The sequence below is a fragment of the Danio rerio genome, chromosome 15, assembly GCF_052040795.2.
Source record: "Danio rerio strain M-AB ecotype USA chromosome 15, GRCz13ab, whole genome shotgun sequence".
Lineage (NCBI taxonomy): Eukaryota > Metazoa > Chordata > Actinopteri > Cypriniformes > Danionidae > Danio > Danio rerio.
In genome coordinates, this window is record NC_141035.1 from 6,478,055 (window position 1) to 6,500,904 (window position 22,850).

The following is a 22,850-nucleotide window of genomic DNA, read 5'->3' on the forward strand; positions in this document are numbered from 1 at the left end:
AATAAATAAATAAATAAATAATCTGATCCTCATGTCATTCCAAATCTGTAGTAATAATAAAAAACACAAAAATTACATGATTTATGCATTTATTTAGGAAAGCCTTTATACTATACTGTTAATGCCACTTTTACTTACTTCATTTGAAGTTTTCCAGACAAATTAATTGAGTCTCTGCAAACATGTATGTATGTGCTGTTTAAGATTTTTTTTTAAAATAACACATTTTTACTAATAATTTAGCAAAATACTAATATTCAGTTGAAAGTGCAATTTAAAAGCTTAACTATAGGTTAAATTATGCAAATTAGATTAATTATGGAAACGCAAACAAAGTTATAAGAATTATTGTGACAATTTCTTTGCTCTGTGTGAATATTTTTGCCTTTAAATGCATCTCGTCCATATCTTATGCTTAGCTTTTAATGATCTCTGTGGCATTGGTTAACTCCTGATACTCAATGTTAAACTTAAAAGAAACCAAAGAAAACACAGAGATGGCTGCAGTGAAATTCAGCTTATCATCACTGCAATGTCCCACTCTCCCCCTCAATACTGACCATTCACATATCAAAACTGAACAGTAAATATATATATATATATATATATATATATATATATATATATATATATATATATATATATATATATATATATATATATATATATATATATAATTAATATAAAAAGCAACATAAAGCATCAGAGTAGATGGGGCAGTAATGGTTGATCAGTAATTTACCATTTATTATAACAGTAAATATCTGTTATGGGTACATAGAGTAAATTACTGTGATTTATTCTTTGCACTACAGAATTTCATACAAATCCTGCTTCTTTTACAGTAAAATACTGTTTTCTTTCATTACAGCTAAACACTGGCTATTTTACAGTTATTTACTGCATAATCTACAGTAAGGGTTAACAGTGCACAGATGACTCGAGACATAGATTGTATATCACCGCAATTAATAAATTATTCAGTATATACTAATAAAAGGTGCTCCGTAAAGAACATAAACACAGAATGTTTACAGCGATTCTGAATGACCTTAATATAATGTTTCAACAGATGTTTGTACAGAATGACGGCACTGAAAATGCAATAGGACACATTACTGATACTAAATCAAAGCATTATATCACATTACATGTGTGTTTGTGCAATAAAGAAACATACAAATAATCATACAAATAAACATATGCAATACTATAGGCAATATTAGTATTATTCTGTTACAGCAGCACATTCTGTCCCATTCATTGATGCAAAAGAGGAATGTAATAATAATTATAATGCTCTATTTGAAATGTTTTTGTACAGGAATTCCTTTTTTTTTTCAATAGTTAAAACAAAATATAGTTGCTTAAAGTCCCCAGGTCTTACTAATGAGCTCACAGATCGCACTTTATCAGTAGATTACTTTGACAAGACAACGGGGTCAGCTCTGTTGAAGAACTAAAGGGGAAAAAAAGCCTGTAAAAATTGACTTAATTTTAATTGAAGAGGTTAGAGAGCATTTTTGAGACAATCAGTCTATTTCTGCAGTCAAGCTCTATTGTAGCCTTTAGCTATAACCACTCTACATCCATTTCCGTTCCTTTCTTTTCTAGACAATTAGTGCTACTCTTCTTCTCAACACCTGATAATTACAGTACAGCTAGCAAAAATATATATATATTTTTTTGATGGAGTCTCAGTTTTATTTATTTATTTATTTTATTTTTTGTTACAACACATGGGATCTGGATAAATGGCAAATGAGAGAAAGAAAATTCTACACATAATATATTTTTAAAACGATTCTGTGTCATGCCACATAGTTCTGAAGTGATAATATACTGTGATGTCTGACATTAACCAAAGGTCACTTTCAGAGCTAGAGAATGCAGCTTCCCTCTGGAGATTATTATTTTAGGTCTGTTACAAAATCACGTAAGCCGTCTTACTTTCCACTGACTACAAAGCAAGTAGTGTGCTGCTTTAGACGACAAACAATTGAAAACCCTTACTTGTAACATACAGCACAATTAATCTACTACTATTGTAAATACTGTTCAGTGTTAGCATGTTGCTTATAACAAAATACTCCAACAATGAACCCAGAGTGCTAACAAACACTATATAATTACGTCAGTGTTTGCGGTATGGATTACTATACAGTATATGTTGCCATCTAAACTTTTCTGCACTTCATCCACCATCTTGCAAGTCTGCACCCTGCTGAAAAATCCAGCTTAAACCAGCCTAGGATGGTTGGCTGGTTTTAGCTGGTCGACCAGAGTGGTTTTAGAGGGGTTTTGCCCTCTTCCAGGCTGGTTTCCAGCCATTTTCAGCCTGGTCTTAGCTAGTCAGGCTGGAAAGTGAACCATCCTGGTTCAAGCTGGACATAGCTGGTTTTGGCTGGGCTCCCAGCCTGTCTAGGCTGGTCAAGCTGGTTTTAGCTGGTCATCTCCCAGCCTAACCAGTTAAAACCAGGCTGGAAATGGCTGGAAACCATGGATGTGTTCAAAACCCCTCTAAAACCAGCCTGGTTGACCAGATAAAACCAGCCAACCATCCTAGGCTGGTTTGACCTGGATTTTTCAGCAGGGCAATAAAACAAACACTTTGCAATTGTTTCATGGCTTGTGTTATGGATTACTGAACATGTTGCCCTCTAAACTTTTCTGCACTTCATCCACCATCTTGCAAGCCTCCATTTTGTTATCCTTACAAGGTGTACGAAACGTTGCTTTAGTAAGTACCATCATCTAACTGCCTAAAATATTGAACAAGTGTGTACCTCTGGACATCACAAATAAAACCCTTTCTTGAAACATGCAATATAATTCACCAATAACTCATTTAAATACTGTTCGATGTTAGCATGTTGCTAATAACAAAATACCCAAAAAACAATCCCAGAGTGCTAACAAACACTTTGTAATTGTCGTAATGTCGATTACTGCATATGTTGCCCTATAAACTTTTCTGCACTTCATCCACCATCTTGTAAGCTTGCAGTAAAACACTTACCTGAAACATTCAGCACAAATTGCCTACTACAATTTTAAATGCTGTTCGATGTTAGCATGTTGCTAATAACATATTCTGGAAACAAATTTAGAGCGCTACCAAACACTTTCCAACTGTGTCATGGTTTTGTGGTATGGATTAATGAACACGTTGCCCTCTAAACTTTTCTGCACTTCATCCACCATACTGCAAGCCTGAATTATGGGATTGTGTTCTCTCTGCAGTGTGTATGGAATGCTGCTTTAGGAAGTAAGCTACCACCCTTTTACTGCCTAAAATATTAGTATACACAATTCACCTACTATTATTTTAAATACTGTTCAATGTTAGCATGTTGCAAATAATAAAATACTCCAAAAACAAACTCAGAGCGCTAACAAACTTTGTGTAATCGTTTGCTGTATGGATTATATGTTGCCCTATAAACTTTTCTGCACTTCATCCACCATCTTTGCAAGCCTCCATTTTGTTCTCCTTGCAAGGTGTATGAAACGCTGCTTTAGTAAGAACCATCATTTTACAGCCTAAACATTGAATAGGTGTGCACCTTTAGATGACAAATAAAACCCTTTCTTGAAACATCCAATACAATTCATCTACGACTATTTTAAATTCTGCATAAAGTTAGCATGTTGCTAAAAACAAAATACTCTAAAACAAACCTAGAGCACTTCCCTGCTGAAAAAACAGCTTAAACCAGCATAGGCTGGTTGGCTGGTTTTAGCTGATTGACCAGCCTGGTTTTGGCCATTTCCAGGCTGGTTTCCAGCTATTTACAGCTGACTAGCTAAAACTAGCTAAACTAGCCTAACCAGGCTGGGAGCCCAGCAAAAACCAGCTGTGTTCATCTTAAACCAGGCTGGTCAAGCTGGTTTTAGATGGTCATTTTCCAGCCTGACCAGCTAAGACCAGGCTGGAAATGGCTGGAAACCAGCCTGGAAATGGCCAAAACCCCTCTAAAACCAGGCTGATCAACCAGCTAAAACCAGCTAACCAGCTTAGGCTGGTTTAAGCTATATTTTTCAGCAGGGACAGCAAATAAACATATTGATCTACATGAAAATGTAAAAAAAAAACAGGAAAATGTCAATATTTTTTCTTTGGTGGTTTATCGAATATTTTTGTATGTGTTCATACATACTGTATATCATTCGATTAGAATCAAGATCATCATCAGCTGCTAAATTCAAATATGTTTTCCCACAATACCTTACAGTGATCAAGAGAAAAGTTTATTACCCTGCTGAAAAATCCAGCTTAAACCAGCCTAGGCTGGTTGGCTGGTTTTAGCTGGTCAACCAGGCTGGTTTTAGAGGGGTTTTGGCCACTTCCAGGCTGGTTTCCAGCCATTTCCAGCCTGGTCTTAGCTGGTTAGGCTGGGAGATGACCAGCTAAAACCAGCTTGACCAGCCTAGCAGGCTGGGAGCCCAGCCAAAACCAGCTATGTCCAGCTTAAACCAGGCTGGTCAAGCTGGTTTTTGCTGGATTTAGCTGGTCATTTTCCAGCCTGACCAGCTAAGACCAGGCTGGAAATGGCTGGAAACCAGCCTGGAAGTGGCCAAAACCCCTCTAAAACCAGCCTGGTCGACCAGCTAAAACCAGCCAACCAGCCTAGGCTGGTTTTAGCTGGATTTTTTAGCAGGGTAATAATCATTTTTTAAACAAATACATTTTATTTTAGGTCTTAGACATTTAAATACACATTAGTACTAGCATTATACTATTGACATCTATGGAGATGACAATAATTTATTACGTTTAGGCATACATGGATACTGTGTGTTTTTCAAATCAGATACACACTGTTTATGGTACCAAAACATACTCTGTAGCTGCTTAGGAGAAGTTGATAAATTAGCATGTTGTAAATCTAGCAGCTCTTCGCTGCCATGGTGGCACCCATCACCCATCATTTGTTTTTAAACAGGGTTTAATTTGAGCCGGCACCTCTGAAATCTGATCTGGCACTACATTTTACCGATCCCACTCCTTAACCGGCCTCCTCCCCCATTTGCTGTTCACTTTTTTTTCTTCCGCCACTTCCCAATCCTCTTCACATTCGTCCGCAACACCCCTCCGCCGTCCACCGCACCAACCCATCCCTTTTAATATTTGTTTAAAGCGGAGAGTTCCAACCTGCTTTAGGTTTGTTTGGTTGTTATTTATTAAGTTGTTGGGCTCCCCATCTTCAGCCATTTTGGATTGTTTTGCTGGTTGTGTTATGTATTTAGTCGGAGCACTGTGGCTGTTGTTTATTTATGTCATGTTGTCTTAGGATCACTAAGCGTATTTAAATTAGGGACCATAAGACCAACTGTCACAAATCGCACTAAATTGTACAACTAAGAATGTACAAATTCATACAAATAAGCCACTAAATCAAAAAGTTACGAATTACCACGAGTGATATTTTACAATATAATTAAGAAGTTTGACAATATTTGCAGAAAAGAAAAAAAACAAGGAAAATATGCTGAAATGTGCAAAATAATTTCAAAATAATAGTCTCATTATAAAAAAGAACTCTTAAATGGGGGTGTCAGTGGGTGTATTCGACATTTACGTGTGAAAGGATTTGGCAGATTTTATGAAATGTGGGAAATACTTTTAAATATCTACAAAATACTTGATAAAAGTCTGCCTTAAAAACATGCAGTTTGTTACAAAACCTAAGGAAGAATTGTCAGCTTTAATGTAGAACTTAAATGATAATAAATCCTAAATGTAAATTACATTTGCAGAGTTTTACCCATTTTCTCCCTTCCCCAGTAGCACATTGGCCAAGAGTTAATGAAATCTGCTACTGGTTCAGTCTCTGTACAAGCCACATGGTCACACAATGGCTAATTTCAACCTCAATTTCCTCTGAAATGAATGGAGGCCCACCCCCATGCTCTCTGCCTGCCTTTTAATTGGCCCGCGTTAGATTCGCGCCATTAAACCACTGCTGTTAATACGGAGCTCCCATTGGTCTTCCTTTTTTTCTTCTTCCATTTGCTTTGGCAGAACCCCAAACCTTTTTATCGCTCATTTCCACACAGCATTCGCCATGAATATTTAACACTTCAAGTCTGTGATTCATAATACAGTGACATTTTCTTCTTCATGACTCATATAAAGTCAATAGTGTTTAGAGATGTTTGATGTGGCCGGTTTCATTTTAATTAAATAAATGACAAACGGTGATATTTAAAATAAGCCGACGCTTCATTTAAAGCTGCGATATGAACAACAGCGATCGCTATTTTTGTTTCATAGCAACATTTTTTTTTTTCACTACACATTCAAAGTGAGAGGACTACATTTAATGAACAGCAATGATAAATGTAAATGTTTAATGAAAATGTATGTTTCTTAAGAATTTAATTATAGGGAAGCCACCAAAAAAAATAAATAAAAGAAGGCCAAAGGCTGTGCCTTAATATTCATCTTATTTTGCATTGTGATAATAAGTTATTTTCTGGTAGGATTTCAGATTTATTTGGCTATTGTTTAAAAGCTAAGAATAACACATGGCAGTACAATACTAGCACTACAAACCATCTAGATGACAATACACACATGCAGTTGAAGTCAGAATTATTAGCCCCCCTTTGAATTGTTTTCTATTTTAAAATATTTCCCAAATGATGTTTAACAGAGCAAGAAAATGTTCACAGTATGTCTGATAATATTTTTTCTTCTGGAGAAAGTCTTTTTTTGTTTTATTTTGGCTAAAATAAAATATTTGACTAGATATTATTCAAGACACTTCTATACAGCTTAAAGTGACATATGAAGGCTTATCTAGGTTAATTAGGTTAAATAGGCAGGTTAGGGTAATTAGGCAAGTTATTGTTTAACGATGGTTTGTTCTGTAGACTATCGAGAAAATATATAGCTTAAAGGGGCTAATAATTTTGTCCTGAAAATTGAAAAAAATAAAAAATAATAAAAAATGCTTTTATTCTAGCCAAAATAAAACAAATAAGACTTTCTCCAGAAGACAAATAAGAAATACTGTGAAAATTTCCTTGTCTGTTAAAAAATTAAAGGAGGGCTAATAATTCTGACGTCAAGTGTATTTATTATAATCTTTTTTAAATTATAATAATTTTACATCTATATCCAATGTAAAATTTATTATTCATTTTATTTATTGTTTTCTCTATAAAACAATACTTTTGTATTTTTTTTCTATGTAAGTTTGTGAATGGCATACACAAAAAATTTATATAATAAAACAAGCTCATAATGAGAATTAACAAACAATAAAATGCTTATAGAAAATAAAAATAAAAAATTAGTGCTGACAATCGATTAAAAAATTAACTAAATAATCACACTTTTTTTTTAAATTAATGGCGATTAATCACAATTACAAGACCGAAACTTGTAATTTTGGCTATTCACATGTAAAATTAATGTAAATGCAAGAAAAAAATTATTTAAATTCAAAATATAATTCATTATTAGAATTTTTGTTTAACTTGTAACACAGATTTCTTCATGTAAAAAACATACCCACAATAAACTATCAAGATCCTGGCTTGACAGCCATATTTATTACAGAAAAATAAACACAGGCATGTTAGTGCTATTTGAATTTCAAAATAATCAATGCCAATTAAGAAAAAAATATATATTTCCAAGTTAGATTCTAACTGGACTGCAAAAAATGCCAAAATACAGGCATTGCAGATATGGAAAATTATAATAATAATAAAGTATTAAACACAAACAATTGCACTTATTGTAAAGTTGTATTGCTGTAAGTTGAGAACGTTAAATACAAAGCAGAAACAATTTTGCTTAGACATCCTTTACATTCAGACAGAAGACAGTCCAGTCTGATGACATTATCGGGGGACAATGTGGACCTTTTGTTTTAAATAATGTGAGCTGAGAGTGAGAACAAGCAGGATCACAAACAGGACTACTGAATCAGCATATGCATTTCGGTGAATAATTTTGTGGCCACTGGTGCTGCGACAAGGGCGACAAGGAGACTGTGCGCAGGACAGCGCAGCCTGAGCGACTTCCTTCAGATTCAACACGCATGATCGCGTTCATTAAGTTTGCTTAAACTAAGCGGTCTAAATTATGGCTGTATTTCACAAGGATTCTGACACAACAACACTTTACAAAACTTGCATTAAAGCGGCAAACATGTCAAACGCGGACTTTGACAGCTCATCTGGCACTTTATTTACATGGACACCAATACTCTGATTTTAATATGATTAAGATAATACTCTTATTAAGAGTCTACCATGTAAAAACAGCGATTTTTGATTACCTTAAAAGACATCCGAGTCACGAAATGCGGAGGTTTTTTCTTTTCGTTCACTGTGCGCTATCAAATTCCATTGAAACAAAAGTTGAGAATTCAAACATGAAACACCCGAAATTAGATGAAACGCTAAATTGCCTGGTTATGCGACATTAGTTATTTTATACTGAAACTTTCCTTAAAAAGTGCTTCCTTGGTCTTATCCATATTTCTTTACATGTTGAACACACCACGGAAACAACAGAAAATAAAAAAACTGCAACTGCGTTAATTGGTTAATTTTTTTTACGCGTTAATTACTTCAAATGAATTCCATGTGTTAACGCACTAATTTTGACAGCACAAAAAAATGTATTATATTTTTATTATTGTAGTACATCAATTAAAATTAATTAACATATTAACTAGCATAAGTAAAAACAGCAACCTTTTGTTGATTTGGATAAAAAGGTAATGTGCTGAAATTGTACTTGAACTGATGGAAAGTCCATTGAGAAACATAACGGTGCGAGCAATAATTAGTCACCATTCCTCACTGTTTCGAACAGCACAGCCACTGAAATTGACAAGTATCAGGCGCAGCGGTACGAGGCCTTTGAAATACTTCACATAAAATTCACAATGCCCCGCGCTCCCCCAGAGCATGTTGTTCAAGATGAAAGACTCCGAAACTGTCCGCAGCCCCTCTTCCCGCATGAAACAGAGACAATACTCCAGCCATTCCCCACTGCATATGTTTATTCTCTGCTTTCATCTGTCAGTCTCTCTAACGCTCACACACACACTCACACACATGCCAAATCTGCAGCCGCTATCATGTTTTATTGAGCCGCTGTGTTATTGGCAGTGTGGACTTCCTTTGCGATGTAGCTTGTTAGTGCTTAATTACAGCCAGCAGGATCAATTATGCGCAATCTGCGTTCATTTCTATGCCATTACCTCACCAAATCAGAATCAAGCTGATGTGAGAGCACACAGAGGAAATCTATCTATCTAGCTCTGTGTACTTGGACTCCATCTTGCTAGCTGAGCAGGTTAGCGCTTCTTTATTTGGCTGGAACTACAGCTCACAGATCCAGGTCTCATCAACATCCCACTGGTAAAGGCGAAGCATGCCATTTAATACGGTTTCATATCCAACTTGAATGTGCAGAAACGATGATAAGAAAACTATTTCTAGGTTGATGTTTTTGATAAGAGCCAATATTGTAGGAAGGAGGAGAGAGATTGTTTATAGAAGACAAAGGGAGAAATCAAATGCTTAATATGGCGGTTGTGGGAAGCACATTTGTTATTTAAACAATCAACTTATTAATAATTTAAAATGGCAATTTTTTTTTATAAAATGCTTTTTTTTTAACTGTTTAATATAATTTTATGTCAATATATAATTTTAATTTAAGCTGGATAAACAAAATCTGTGCTTTTGTTATTGCATTCAATTTTAAAAATGATTTGAATCATAGCACTGCTTATTCATGTTATCAGTGTTGGGGGTCAGCAACTACAAGTAACGTGAGTTACATAATAATATTACTTTTCTAAGTAACAAGTAAAGAAACGCATTACTTAAAAAAATTAAGTACTAATATTACAGTTATTGTTTTAAAAAAGTCATTTCACTCGGCTGCCATTTTTGAAACACCTCTCGGGCAGTATGATCAGATATTCTTTCTGAATGGAGAAACATCAAATTCTCCAAAAGTACTTGCCAAGCTTACGATTGAATTTCATCTTAACTCTGCTGTTATTTTGGGATTTCCGCCTAGATTTGCCTACCCAAATTTAAAAGCTTCACAAATCCACATGCATAGGTGTAAATGCAAAGATTTGGTATCGTTTTAAATAAAACCCTTTGAATTTTCTTTAAACACTATTGAACGTGTTTAAAATAACTGTATATGTTGTCTGTGTTATAATAAATACCTAAAAAAAGAGGCACTTTTTGTATTTTTTTTATAAACTCAAATTTGAAAGTGTACCTTTTAGGTTTTGTGTGGTCTAGCTTGCTGTAATTAATTTTGGAGGTTCCTGCACATGTCTGTAATCATAGGAAAAAAAAATGTCTCTTCTATAATCTATGCAAAAGTTATTGTATTCCATTTGATGAGAGGTGCTGTACAAGCCACAGGGACCGATCCTTGTTTACATATTTCACTATTCTTTTGTTTGATCAAATATAATTCACTGTGTTTGGACCACATCAGACATATAAAAGGATTACTTATGCACATCACCTCAAAATCAGAGGAGAATGGCCCTGAAGCGCACAGCATAAGGTAAGAGATGACAGCTGTCTGTGCTATCTGGGGCTGCTTATTGATCATAAATGTATTGTTTTCACTTCTGCGGCATGGAAACACTGTGATTCATTTGGCAACTGTTTGATATGTGAATATAATTCAGTAAAAAGAATGCTAGAACCGTATGAGCACCGTCAAGAGCTTTCATTTGAGCTATAACTTGTACGTGTGTCATATGAACAATATGAAAATGAACCAATGTAAAATACCCAGCTCGGGTCTCTAAAATACTGTGTATTTAGGTGTAAATAAGTTTTGTACAACAGAATAAAAACCAAAGTGATGCATATGGGCATAACATATAGATTCTACACTTTCAAACGAAACCTCGTAAGGGGGTCTGGAGCAATGCTAGCCCTTTAAATCTTAAAGCGAAAGTCGATGACGGTACCGTGTCCGCGGAGTTTACTGGAAGAATCCCCAACAAAATTTAACAAAAACTGTCTCTTTAGTTTCATTTCTAAAAATCCAAATCACACAAAATCTGCAGAAAATCACGTCTGGTCCGAGCCCCACCCCTGGAGTATCATCAGTTTATAGCGATCAATGATTGGCTCCTGTACTAGACGGCGGGATTTATTCACCATAAAGATGGATGATTGGCTCCTTTACTAGTAGGTGGGGCTTTATTTTATAATACGCTTTTAAGAAACAGTTTGGTGAATTAAATTTAGTGTAAACACATTGTATCAAAGCGGCAACATCCCGCTTTCCCTTGTGAAGTCAATACGGAAGTAACTGAAACTGCAATTTATCGACTCGCCTTTGGGGGCTGGCTCCAGGAACTCCAGATGTTCACTTAGTGTAATGATAAATTGCCCAATTTTACAGCTGATAAAATTGCTGTTTTATGTGGATTTCCACAGTTAATTGCCTTTTTTAATTATTTTCTACAATTATCAGATGATATGGCATGTTGTGTGCACTTAATTGTGCTCACAAACCATTCCATTTGCCTCCATTTCCCAGGTGAGTGAGATTATATACTTATATAATTAGATCTTTGAATGCATTTGATTCACTTAAGATGATTTATCATTATCATATTCTTTAGAGCTGTAAAGCACTCCAGAATCTAACAGATTGATTAGCTGTAGGCTCTAGAACACTCATCTGAAATGTTGTCATTCAGTTTTATGCCTGATTCCCTAAATCTTGCATTTACTAACACAGACTATATTTGAAGTATTTGGGAGTAATTCATGTTTTCCTCCTCTAGAAAAACGTCAAAAAAAATGCTTAGTGGTTCAAAGTATTACAACAGTGTTTTTAAAAAGACTAAACACTTTATTGATATAGTATACAACCAAGCACATGTGGTCAGAACACAAATGAGTTGCAGGTAATGAAGTATTAAGCGTTTGTCAGAAGGTAAAGCCTGTCTAAGCAAAAAGCTTGCAGGCATCTCTAGCTCTACTCACGCTCTGCCTCTTTGCCCTTTATTGGTGAGCCCTGGTCGGTCCGATGATGCGCAAACAAAATGTCGATGGTGAGCTACGCTAATAATAATAATAATAATAATAATAATAATAATAATAATAATAATAATAATAATAATATATCAAAAACAGCAACTACTCTTATTATTATTATCATTATTATTATTATTATTATTATTATTATTATTATTATTATTATTATTATTATTTGAAGACTCTCAAGTGTAAGTCATTAAATTTTAAATTAATTAACATTGTGAAATTGTACAACTAATTTAGAAGCGTTCAACAGCTCAGTTACTACTGTAGATGTTTCATAACAATTAGTGTTGGTGTTGCTAGTGGCATCAAAATTATATGCTTTCCCTTGAATATGTTTTTTTTCTTCTTCTTCCAGCCACTCACTAAAGGCTGATTTCAATTCCTGTAAAAGAATGGAAAATGACTTTGGCTGCATGTTTTCATAAAGAAGTTCTTAACTGCCTCGGGCTGATCTAATTACAATCTTGCCTCCAGCTATTTGGTTTGATCTAACTGTGCTTTTAACAGCGACTGTGTCCTCTCTGCATGTACTTATGCAAATCCCACCAGAGCGCACACTTAGAGAGAATGATGCAGAGCGGCTGAGATGAACATGTCTGGTGCAGATCTCCTTCAGCAGTCCTGCCCAAAACCCCATGGCTTCCTGACCGACCCGGCTCCAGCGCTAGATATGTGTGATTATCAAACAAAATTAGCACTGTTTAATCTTTCAAAGCGCCGCTCTGCGCAATCTCTGTTTGTGCAAGGCTGCGATGAATTAAACACTGCCATCAAAGACTCATTTAGCTCCATTTAGAGACAGAGAATCTGCTAAAAGCAAATATGACTTAAACGGCGGGATTAGAGCCGCTACCCAGGGGCGTTCGCACGACCGCCACAAATCGCAGCTTTAATATTTAATATTTACAGTTTAATATTGGCTGCATCTATTGCTGTGTGTAATGGTGACTTATTGCTTGGGGTTGTACAGCAAACATTTCATATGACTGTGGATGTGGAAACAAGCAAGCAAAAGCTGAAGAATCAACAACGAACACTGTTATTCAAAGTTAAAGACGCATGGTGCTTCCTCATGAGACTGAGGATCGTCTCTGTAATGAAAAAAGACAAACATTTGAGTGGCAAACCTACGCCAAATAGCAAAAAAATTCTGCAAGACCTTCATGAATGTTCCTGAACAAGATAATTCCATATTAACGCTAGGAAATGCAAATTACATTGCAAATTCAAGGTGAGAGTTAATGACAATGACTGCTAATCCGGCATCCTAGTGTTTATGCAAAGCACATTTTTGCTTGGAACACAAACAAAATGTTGGGTTCCACACAATCCCTTCATGTTGCCCCAAGCAAATCAATTGAGTTTTTAAAATTTTAAGTTGACCGAACATAAAACAATACAATTTCCCCCCCAAAAAGAGTATTTGCGCTCTCAAAATTAAATAAATCAGCAATATCCCATGAGTTGCCTTGCAATAGCTTGTAGTAGCCTTGGAATATGGCTCAATATAGTAATGATTAGTAATCAGAGTTGGGCAAGTTACTTCCAAAGTGTAATACATTATATTTTTCTGGTTATTATCATTTAAATATAATTAGTTGCATTAGAATATTACTATAACATGAGGAGACGCTGAACAGAGGTTCGGATCCAAATGCATTGTCTTTATTGAACATAGAGTAGTCAGGCAAGCAACAGTCAACACTCGATCAAACAGATGTACAAGGGCAATTCAGAGTAGTAGTCAAAATAACAAGCAGATGGTCAAAAATACAGGCAGCATACAACGTAAACAAACAAAACAAAGCGAGGGTCCAAAACATGGCGAGGTAAGTAAAACGCATTGTAATGTTCACTCACAGTTCAACAGGACTCAGCCCAGTATGTGTGTTTGATGTTGATGTATGATGAATAGCTTCAGCTGTGGTTTGCAATTGTTCAGGATCAGGAACCGGTGTGAGTGTGTGTGATGCATGACTGGAATTGTGGTCAATTCCCAATTTTACCTCTTAGCCCTTACCCTTCGTTTTGCGCATTTACGTGAAGGGGTAAAGTTGTCCAAATTCTCTTTAGCTTGAAGGCATAGAGCTAAGGGGAAGGGCTAGATACCCCTTTCAACAGAGATTTTTCAGGACCACACTCAAAACCAAGGGGTAAGAAAGTTTCCCAGAATACACCATCTACAATAGCAGCATGGCTGCACCCGGAATTAAGGAGATCCATAAACTACTATTTTTTTTTTACAGTTTCTGCTATAATGTCAATGTTGTTTTTCTGTTTTCGCATAGACGAATATGGCCTCTGTGTAAATGCAAAGTATAGTTACGATCTTATTACTACAATCTATCATTATGATAATATAATAAATGCCTTCAGTGATTTCCTGAAGATAAACACCAAAAAATAACGCAACTGGAATGACTACAGTAGTCGGGATCCTCAATCTCATATGGAGCAAGAGATTGCGATGACATATGATGACGTGCGCAGGTGTTGTAGTGCTGTCCCATTATTAGGGGTACATTTTAAAGCCCCTCACACTCTATTTCAAGGGCCAAGGGGAAGGGGTAGGGGTACAAAATAGAATTAGGATTGGGCCTTATGTCTCTTTCAACATAAATAGATTTTAAATAAGTAACTCTGCAACCACTGAATTCGATCACTATTACTAAAAAAAACTAATTTTATTTAACGCTATAAATACAGAAAATTTAATATATTACATAAAAATATTAATAATAGCAACAGACATTAAAAAGTGCTTTACAGACAGAGTTAAAAAGGTGATAAATACAGCAAAACATTTGCATCATAATTTGAAACGTTGTGACAAAAGACGGATTGATTGAGGTAAATACTAATACAACAGATCTACTCTAAACTTATTATGGCTCAATCCAAATTCTACCCCCTAGCCCTTTCCCTTACCCCTCGTTTTGCACGTTCAAGTAAATGTCCCAATTCTCTTTAGCTTGAAGGCTTAGAGCTAAGGGGAAGAGCTAAATAGCCCTCGAAACAAAGATTTTTCAGGACCACACTCGAAAGGGGTAAGAAATTTTTCCAGACGCCATCTACAATGGCAAAATGGCTGCACACAGAAGACGCCAAAATTACTTCTTTGTCATTATTACGAATTTTTACAACAAACAAGCATGTGTTTTAATATATTCATAACCCCGTTCATGTTTTACCGTCATACTTTAAAAAAAAGCTAAAATCAAAAAGATAAATTTCGCGATCTATAATCCATAATAATAACTCTTTTATAGCAGTCCCACAACATCCTGTCACTCGAAAACACTCGAATACCCTTCAGAAAAGTCTAGTGACTGGGAATAAGCTTTTTACATTGTCTGGTATAATGTTAATGTAGATTTCGGCCTTCTGTGATTTCCTGAAGATATATACCAAAAAAAAAACAAACAACTGGAATAACTACAGCAGTCGAGATCGTCGATCTCATATGAAGCAAGATATTGCAATGACATATGATGACGTGTGCAAGTATTGTAGTGCTTTAATGCCAGAATAATTGTAGATGAACAAAATATTGTTTGTTTTGATTTATGTAATCACCATTTTTTTCTCTTTTTAAACATCTGTTTATTTGTGGCAGCAGATGAAACTATAATCTTAATGTTTTCAAATTCATTTTCCAAAACATTTATCTTCCACTGATTCTCTTTGAGTTTGTTTATATGTTGGATTTTCAACTGAACCACTTTATATGAAACTAATGACAGAACTTAACGGAAACCTCGATCAGATAACACTTCCTATTAGACTTCAGCATAATTTGTGTTATGTAGGGTCTCATAGAGATTCACGAATAAAAATTTGGCATCGGGACTTAAGATTCTAGACAATAGAATATTTTGTCATACACTGCAAAAAAAAAAAAAAAAATTCTTTACTTAGATTTTGTTGTCTCGTTTCTAGTCCAAATATCTACAAATTCTTAAATCAAGAAGCATTTTCCAGACAAGTAAAACAAGCTGTCTAGTTTTAAGAAATAATATCTCAAAATTAAGTAAGTTTTTCTTTAAAACGACCAAAATGATCTGCTAACGGAGGGAAGAAAAAAAAAAATCTTGTTCTTCTTTTTGATATAAGATTATTTAGTTGATCCCACTGGCAGATTATTTTGCTTTCTTTAAGGAAAAACTCACTTAATTTTGACACATTTTTTCTTTAAAAAAAATATTGCGATGACATATGATGACGTGCGCAAGTGTTTTAGTGCTGTCCCATTTCTAAGGGGTACATTTTGAAGCCCTTCACACATTGTTTCAAGGGCCAAGAGGAAGAGGAGGGTGTACAAAAATAGAATTGGGATTGGGCCTATATGTCATCTATATGAGACATTAATAAGAACCAGCTGTAGATTCCAGAACAAGTGTCCAGGGTAAGGCTGTTCTCTAAATTGATTGCAAAATTGCTCATGTTTAATTTATACATGCAGGGTTTTATTCCAAAGGAAAATACTGTAAGTCAATGTGAAATGTTTCCTTGAAAAGTAACTGAAATAAAATATAAAACTGAAATTTCAAGCCCTGTTTATTTTGTATGCACTAAAAAGTATAATTGTAGGGATTTGGTTTGAATGCACTAGAATAATAATGATAATAACTTGCTCTGCTTTTGAAACAACTGCAGTAATGGATGTTGAACATAATGTAGCCTTTGATTTAATGTAACAATACTTTTTATTTGATGATTGCACACTAAAATATCTCAACAGCATCACAAGAGTGCATTTGACCTTCAGTGTCCTGGTTAAAAAGCTTCCTCAAAAGTACGTTCTGGTACAAATTTGTCTAGTTTTGAGGCAAAAAGTGAATATATTTGTGTATAGGAAAAAAAAAAGGTAATGTGTCCAGAGGGTGGGCAGTCTGATATTAACCACAGGGCTTGACCTTTACTTCAACAATCTATGTTGAATATGCACCATCAAAGTGACTCACGCATAGCCCAACCACAGCTGTACTGTGACACCATGTTCCATTTTTTTTTCTAAATGAAAAGGCTAGGTCGCTTAGACCTGCAGGACACAAGGTTACCCTACTCGTTCCGAGCAGCGTTCATTAAAAGCTCTTCACCATATTCTTCAGCCCACAGACGAGGTCATGGATGCTAGTTATAACTCACCCACCCATCTATAGAAGCTCCTCTTGCAGCATATACGCTGGAAATTTTAGATCTCTTCTTTAGCAGAGGAGCCTAAATGCCGGAATAATTGTAGATGAACATAATATTGTTTGTTTTGATTCATGTAATCACCATTTTTTTCTTTTTAAATATCTGCAACGTGTATTTAATTTGTTCATTTGTGGCAGCAGATGAAACTATATTCTTAATCTTTTCAAATTCATTTTACAAAACATTTATCTTCCTCTGATTCTCTTTGAGTTTGTTCATATGGTGGATTTTCAACTGAACCACTTTATATGAAACTAATGACAGAACTTAACGGAAACCTCAATCAGATAACACTTTCTTTTAGACTTCTGTCATATACTGCAAAAAAATGCTTTACTTAGACTTTGTTGTCTCGTTTCTAGTATAAATATCTACAAATTTTTAAATCAAGAAGCATTTTCTAGACAAGCAAAACAAGTTGTCTAGTTTTAAGAAATAATATCTCAAAATTAAGTGAGTTTTTCTTTTAAAACAACCAAAATGATCTGCCAACGGGGGTAAGAAAAAAAACCTTGTTCCTCTTTTTGATATAAGATTATTTAGTTGATCCCACTGGCAGATTATTTTTAATTTCTTTAAGGAAAAAATCACTTAATTTTGACACAATGTTTCTTAAAAAGGCGGTTCATTCCGCTGTGGCGACCCCGGATTAATAAAGGGAATAAGCCGAAAAGAAAACGAATGAATGACAGTTTCTTTAAAAAAAAAAAGAGCCAATATGTTTTGCTTTCTAAAAATGAGTATTGATTTAAGAATTTTGAGATATTTTTAAAACAAAATACAGCATTTTTGCAGTGTAGTGCACGACTACTGATGCCATGTCTGCAACGCTTAATGATGTCAAACAGAAAGTCTTTTACCCCATCTATAGAAGCTCCTCTTGCAGCATGTATAATATAAATAAGGATCATGTTGCCTTAGTTCACTTTATCCCCTAGCTCAGTGGTACCGGGCCGCACAAAAAAAATCATTAATTATTTCTGTCTTATTTATTATCTGAGTATGAACAATCTTTTATTTTGAAAAGACTTTTATTTTGAAAAATGACAGTATTCTTTCCCTTACATCGCGGTCACTTGGGTGCCCAAATTTAACCCACAAGCAGCAAAATGAGTAAGAAACAGGCGTCTTTAGAAAGTTTTTTGCTAAGGGAAAAAGGCCAAGTGAAGGACCCGTGAACTGCCAAGGAATAGATCTGCAACCAACTTGTCAACAAATCAGGTGAATCCACCATGTCTGTGCAAGAAGATCAACTGATGGAGATCGCAAATTAATCGCATCCTTTTAGAGGGCGTTCACATATCGCGTATTTCTAGAGTCTCCACAAGTTTGATGTTTCAAGTAGAGGTGCGCGGCTTGCGCGCACAAGCGGCGTGACGCGCTCGCACCAAGGAACCCCGGGCGACAAGCGCACCGCGAGTCACGTGACAGGAAATGACCGATCAGCTTCAGCTTGTATGGAATATTCACATTTCGGTAAGACTAATTTACTCAGACAAACACAGTACACACAAACACTGCAGTCCTTTGTACTTTTCATCATAAATAAAACTTGTAGCAGAGTGACAGCAATGTTTTGTCAGCTTGTTATCCTCTGAGAAAACAGTTGATGGTCACATAGCAACCTAGGAAACACCCCCAAACCCCCGCAATAAAATTGTCAAGCATTGACCGCTCCGCGGTGATAAAAAGGTTGAGGACCACTACCCTAGCTGACCCCAGTGAGTCTCACTGATTCGCCTCGCAGCAATCCTCACACTAATTGATGGAGCATAAAAAATAACATGCAAGTAGTAAATTGTGAAAGCCTATATTATTTTTTCCCTTACACACCAGTGTGAATACTGACATTTTTGTTATTGAATTTCAAATAGGGTCAATTTAAAGGCCAAAGGCTTCTGTTTTTCAGTTACAAATGGGCTTAAAAATGTGTTACAAATGTGTTTGTAGAAATAGCTTTGATTACCCAAAGTTACCAGATTTTATTTTATGCCAGAATGAGTTAGAATATTAAATAAACATCATGTTCTGCAAAGATCAAACATTTCTTACCACAAGAATATTAAAATAAAAAAAAATAAAAAAGTTCTATGCATTGCTAAGAACATATTTTGGACAACATGATTTTCTCATTATTCAGGTTCCAGATTTTTAATAGTTGTATATTAGTTGTATAATAGTTGTGAATTCATAAGCATTTCTATTACATGTTCAGCCTTGCATTTGACAACCAAAAAAAAAAAAAAAAAAAAGTCTACAGGACTGTGTCCCTTTGCATGATGCTTACAGCTCCTGGTTTTACATGCATATAGAGCATTTTAGGAACTTCATGGTTGGTAAATGTCACAAATCATTACAAACATGTATATACAATTGAAGTCAGAATTATGAGCCCCCGTTTTAATTTGTTTTCTTTTTTTAAATATTTCCCAAAATATGTTTAATGCTGTGTTTAAATCGGGAACATTTGAGTTTACTCGCTTCATTCGCGCGTTAACCCCTGCTTCATTTGTGCGTCAAATGCACTTCAGAACAGACGCGGATTTGCGTGATGGGCAGGGCTTCTGTCTGCCCGGTGACTCTAGCTTCATGCTAAATGGCTAACATGGATTTTAATAAGAAATGACGCGAATGTCTTTGCGTTTGCATTGACTTAACATGTAAATCACTCACGCTTGACATGCCTTCCGCGTCTGGTGTGAACACAGCATAACAGAGCAAGGACATTTTCACAGTATGTCTGATAATGTTTTTTCTTCTGGAGAAAGTCTTATTTGTTTTATTTTGGCAAGAATAAAAGCAGTTTTTAATTTTTTAAAAACCATTTTAAGGTCAAAATTATTAGACCCTTTAAGCTATTTTTTTTTCGAAAGTCGACTGAACAAACCATCCTTATACAATAACTTGCCTAATTACCCTAACCTGCCTAGTTAACCTAATTACCCTAGTTAAGCCTTTAAATGTCAGTTTAAGCTGTATAGAAGTGTCTTGGAAAATTTCTAGTAAAATATTATTCACTGCCATCAAAGCAAAAGATAAAATAAATCAGTTATTAGAGATGAGTTCTTAAAAATATTATGTTTGTAAATGTGTTGAAAAAATGTAACAGAAATTAAGGGAAAAAATAAACAGGGGTAAGTAATTTTGACTTCAACTGTATATATGCACATATTTTACAGTGTTTAAGATGACATTAAATACCGAGTATCCAGTACATTCTACCATACTAAAGAAAGCATAGTCATTTCTGAAGCATCACCTCTATTTCACACTAGAGATGAGTTACTTCTCACCCGGATAGCACATATTCACTTAACAATTCAAATGTGATGATTTCCAGCATTAAGATCCTATTTAGCAGCCATAAGGGAGGTTTGCTCACGTGACGGGTTTCCCACAGGATTGAGATTGTCTGAGCACAGGCAGAAATGAGACACTTCAAGCTTTGCACGCTGCTTAATTTGATCTACTTGAGATTGCGACTTCCTACACTTGGTGTAATTAACGTCTGATGTGACTAATTAGGTTGACGGTGAGAAAAAAAAAAAGGGGGAAAAACGGAAGAGAGTCTTAAGCCCTAGTCTTGGTCGGCGTTCAGTCGCTGAAGATGGCAAGGATTGTAAATATTGTCCCCGTTGACTGATTACAGCGAACTGCTTGTCGTGGGGTTTTTATTAGTACGCTAATGAGAGGCGCCGATGACAGTCTGCCTGAAACGAGAGCAATAAGAATCTCAGATTCTCAAAAATCCATCTGTAAATGTTATGCATAATGCTGCAATCCATTCAACGTAGAATCACCGACTTTCTACTTTTAAACGAGCTCCTTTTCAATATCAGATGCTTGTGTTGAAATGTGTTACTTCATTTTGTTTAAATGTGGGTGTGTGACATCATAGAAACTTGGAAGAACCGAAAGAGATGTGCATCCCTAATGATAAATAGTCACTTTTAAGCAAATGGGTGAGTGTTTACATTAGCTGACTTGGTTTACAACTAAAGTGTTAAGGGATAGGGTTCAATTCAATACAAATTTAATTATATAGTGCGTTTCACATTAATTATCGTTCCAAAGAAGCTCCACAAAGGTGCACATGATTACATTACAGACACACACAGGATACAGGTGGGTACAAATCGATTTTCTGTGTTAATAATTGTACACCTGCAAAATTTGGTTGTATGTCTAGAGACTTGTTTACAACTCAATTCCTGCTAAACACACAATCCCACTGCCATATTCCTTTCATCCGCCATTTAAACTAGATATAGACTAGCAATATACTGTATACAGTGCATCCGGAAAGTATTTATAGCGCTTCACTTTTTTCAAAATGTTTTATGTTACAGCCTTATTCAAAAATGGATTAAATTAATGTATTTCCTCAAAAGTCTACACACAATACCCCATAATGACAATGTGAAAAAAGAGTTTTTGAAATTGTTGCAAATTTATTAGACATAAAAACCTGACAAATCACATGTACATTAGTATTGTCAGCCTTTGCCGTTAAACTCTAAACTGAGCTCAGGTACATTCTGTTTCTACTGATCATTCTTGAGATGTTTTAGCAGCATAATTGGAGTTCACCTGTGGTAAATTCAGTTGATTGAACATGATTTGAAAAGGCATACACCGGTCTATATAAGCTCCCAGGGTTGACAGTGCATGTCAAAGCACAAACCAAGTATGAAGACAAAGGAATTGTCTGTAGACCTCAGAGACAGGATTGTCTCAAAGCACAAGGCTGGGGAAGGTTACAGAAAAATGTCTGCTGCTCTGAAAGTTCCAATAAGCACAGTGGCCTCCATCATCTGTAAGTGGAAGATGTTTAGGACCACCAGGACTCTTGCTAGAGCTGGCCGGCCATCTAAGCTGAATGATCAGGAAAAGGACCTTAGTCAAGGAGGTGATCAATAACATGATGGTCACTCTGTCTAAGATCCAACATTGTTCTGTGGAGAGTGAAGAACCTTACAGAAGGACAACCATCTGTGCAGCAATCCACCAATCAGGCCTGTATGGTAGGTGGCCAGACGAAAGGTTCTCCCTACCTGGAATTTGCCAAAGGACATCTGAAGGACTCTCAGACCATAAGAAATAAAATTCTCTGGTCTGATGAGACTAAAATTTAACTCTTTGGAGTGAATGCCAGGTGTTACATTTGGAGAAAACCAGGCACCGCTCATCAAAAGGCTAATACCATCCCTACAGTGAAGCATGGTGGTGGCAGCATCATGCTGTGGGGATGTTTTTCAGCAGCAGGAACTGGAAGACTAGTCAGGATGGAGGGAAAGATGAATGCAGCAATGTGCAGAGACATCCTGAATGAAAACCTGCTTCAGAGTGCTCTTGACCTCAGATTGAGGTGATGGTTCATCTTTCAGCAGGACAATGACTAAAGCACACCGCCAAAATATCAATGGAGTGGCTTCACAACAACTCTGTGAATGTCCTTGAGTGGCCCAGCCAGAGCCCAGACCTAAATACTATTGAACATCTTTGGGGAGATCTGATAAATGGCTGTACACTGTCGCTGTCCACCCAACCTGATAGAGCTTGAGAGGTACTGCAAA

General features: G+C 35.7%; 1 protein-coding gene and 1 long non-coding RNA gene across 6 annotated transcripts in view; both read right to left on the reverse strand.

Moving 5' to 3' along the window:
- dscamb (Down syndrome cell adhesion molecule b) overlaps positions 1-22,850 on the reverse strand; it is a 317,810-nt gene that overhangs the window by 131,204 nt on the left and 163,756 nt on the right. The gene's annotated exons all lie outside the window — the stretch shown is intronic.
- LOC147833570 (uncharacterized) lies at positions 1,342-5,412 on the reverse strand. Its single transcript, XR_015509015.1, has 3 exons — positions 5,060-5,412; positions 2,578-3,777; positions 1,342-2,248 (listed from the first exon to the last, which is right to left on the reverse strand). It is a non-coding gene; the product is annotated as an uncharacterized LOC147833570 (long non-coding RNA).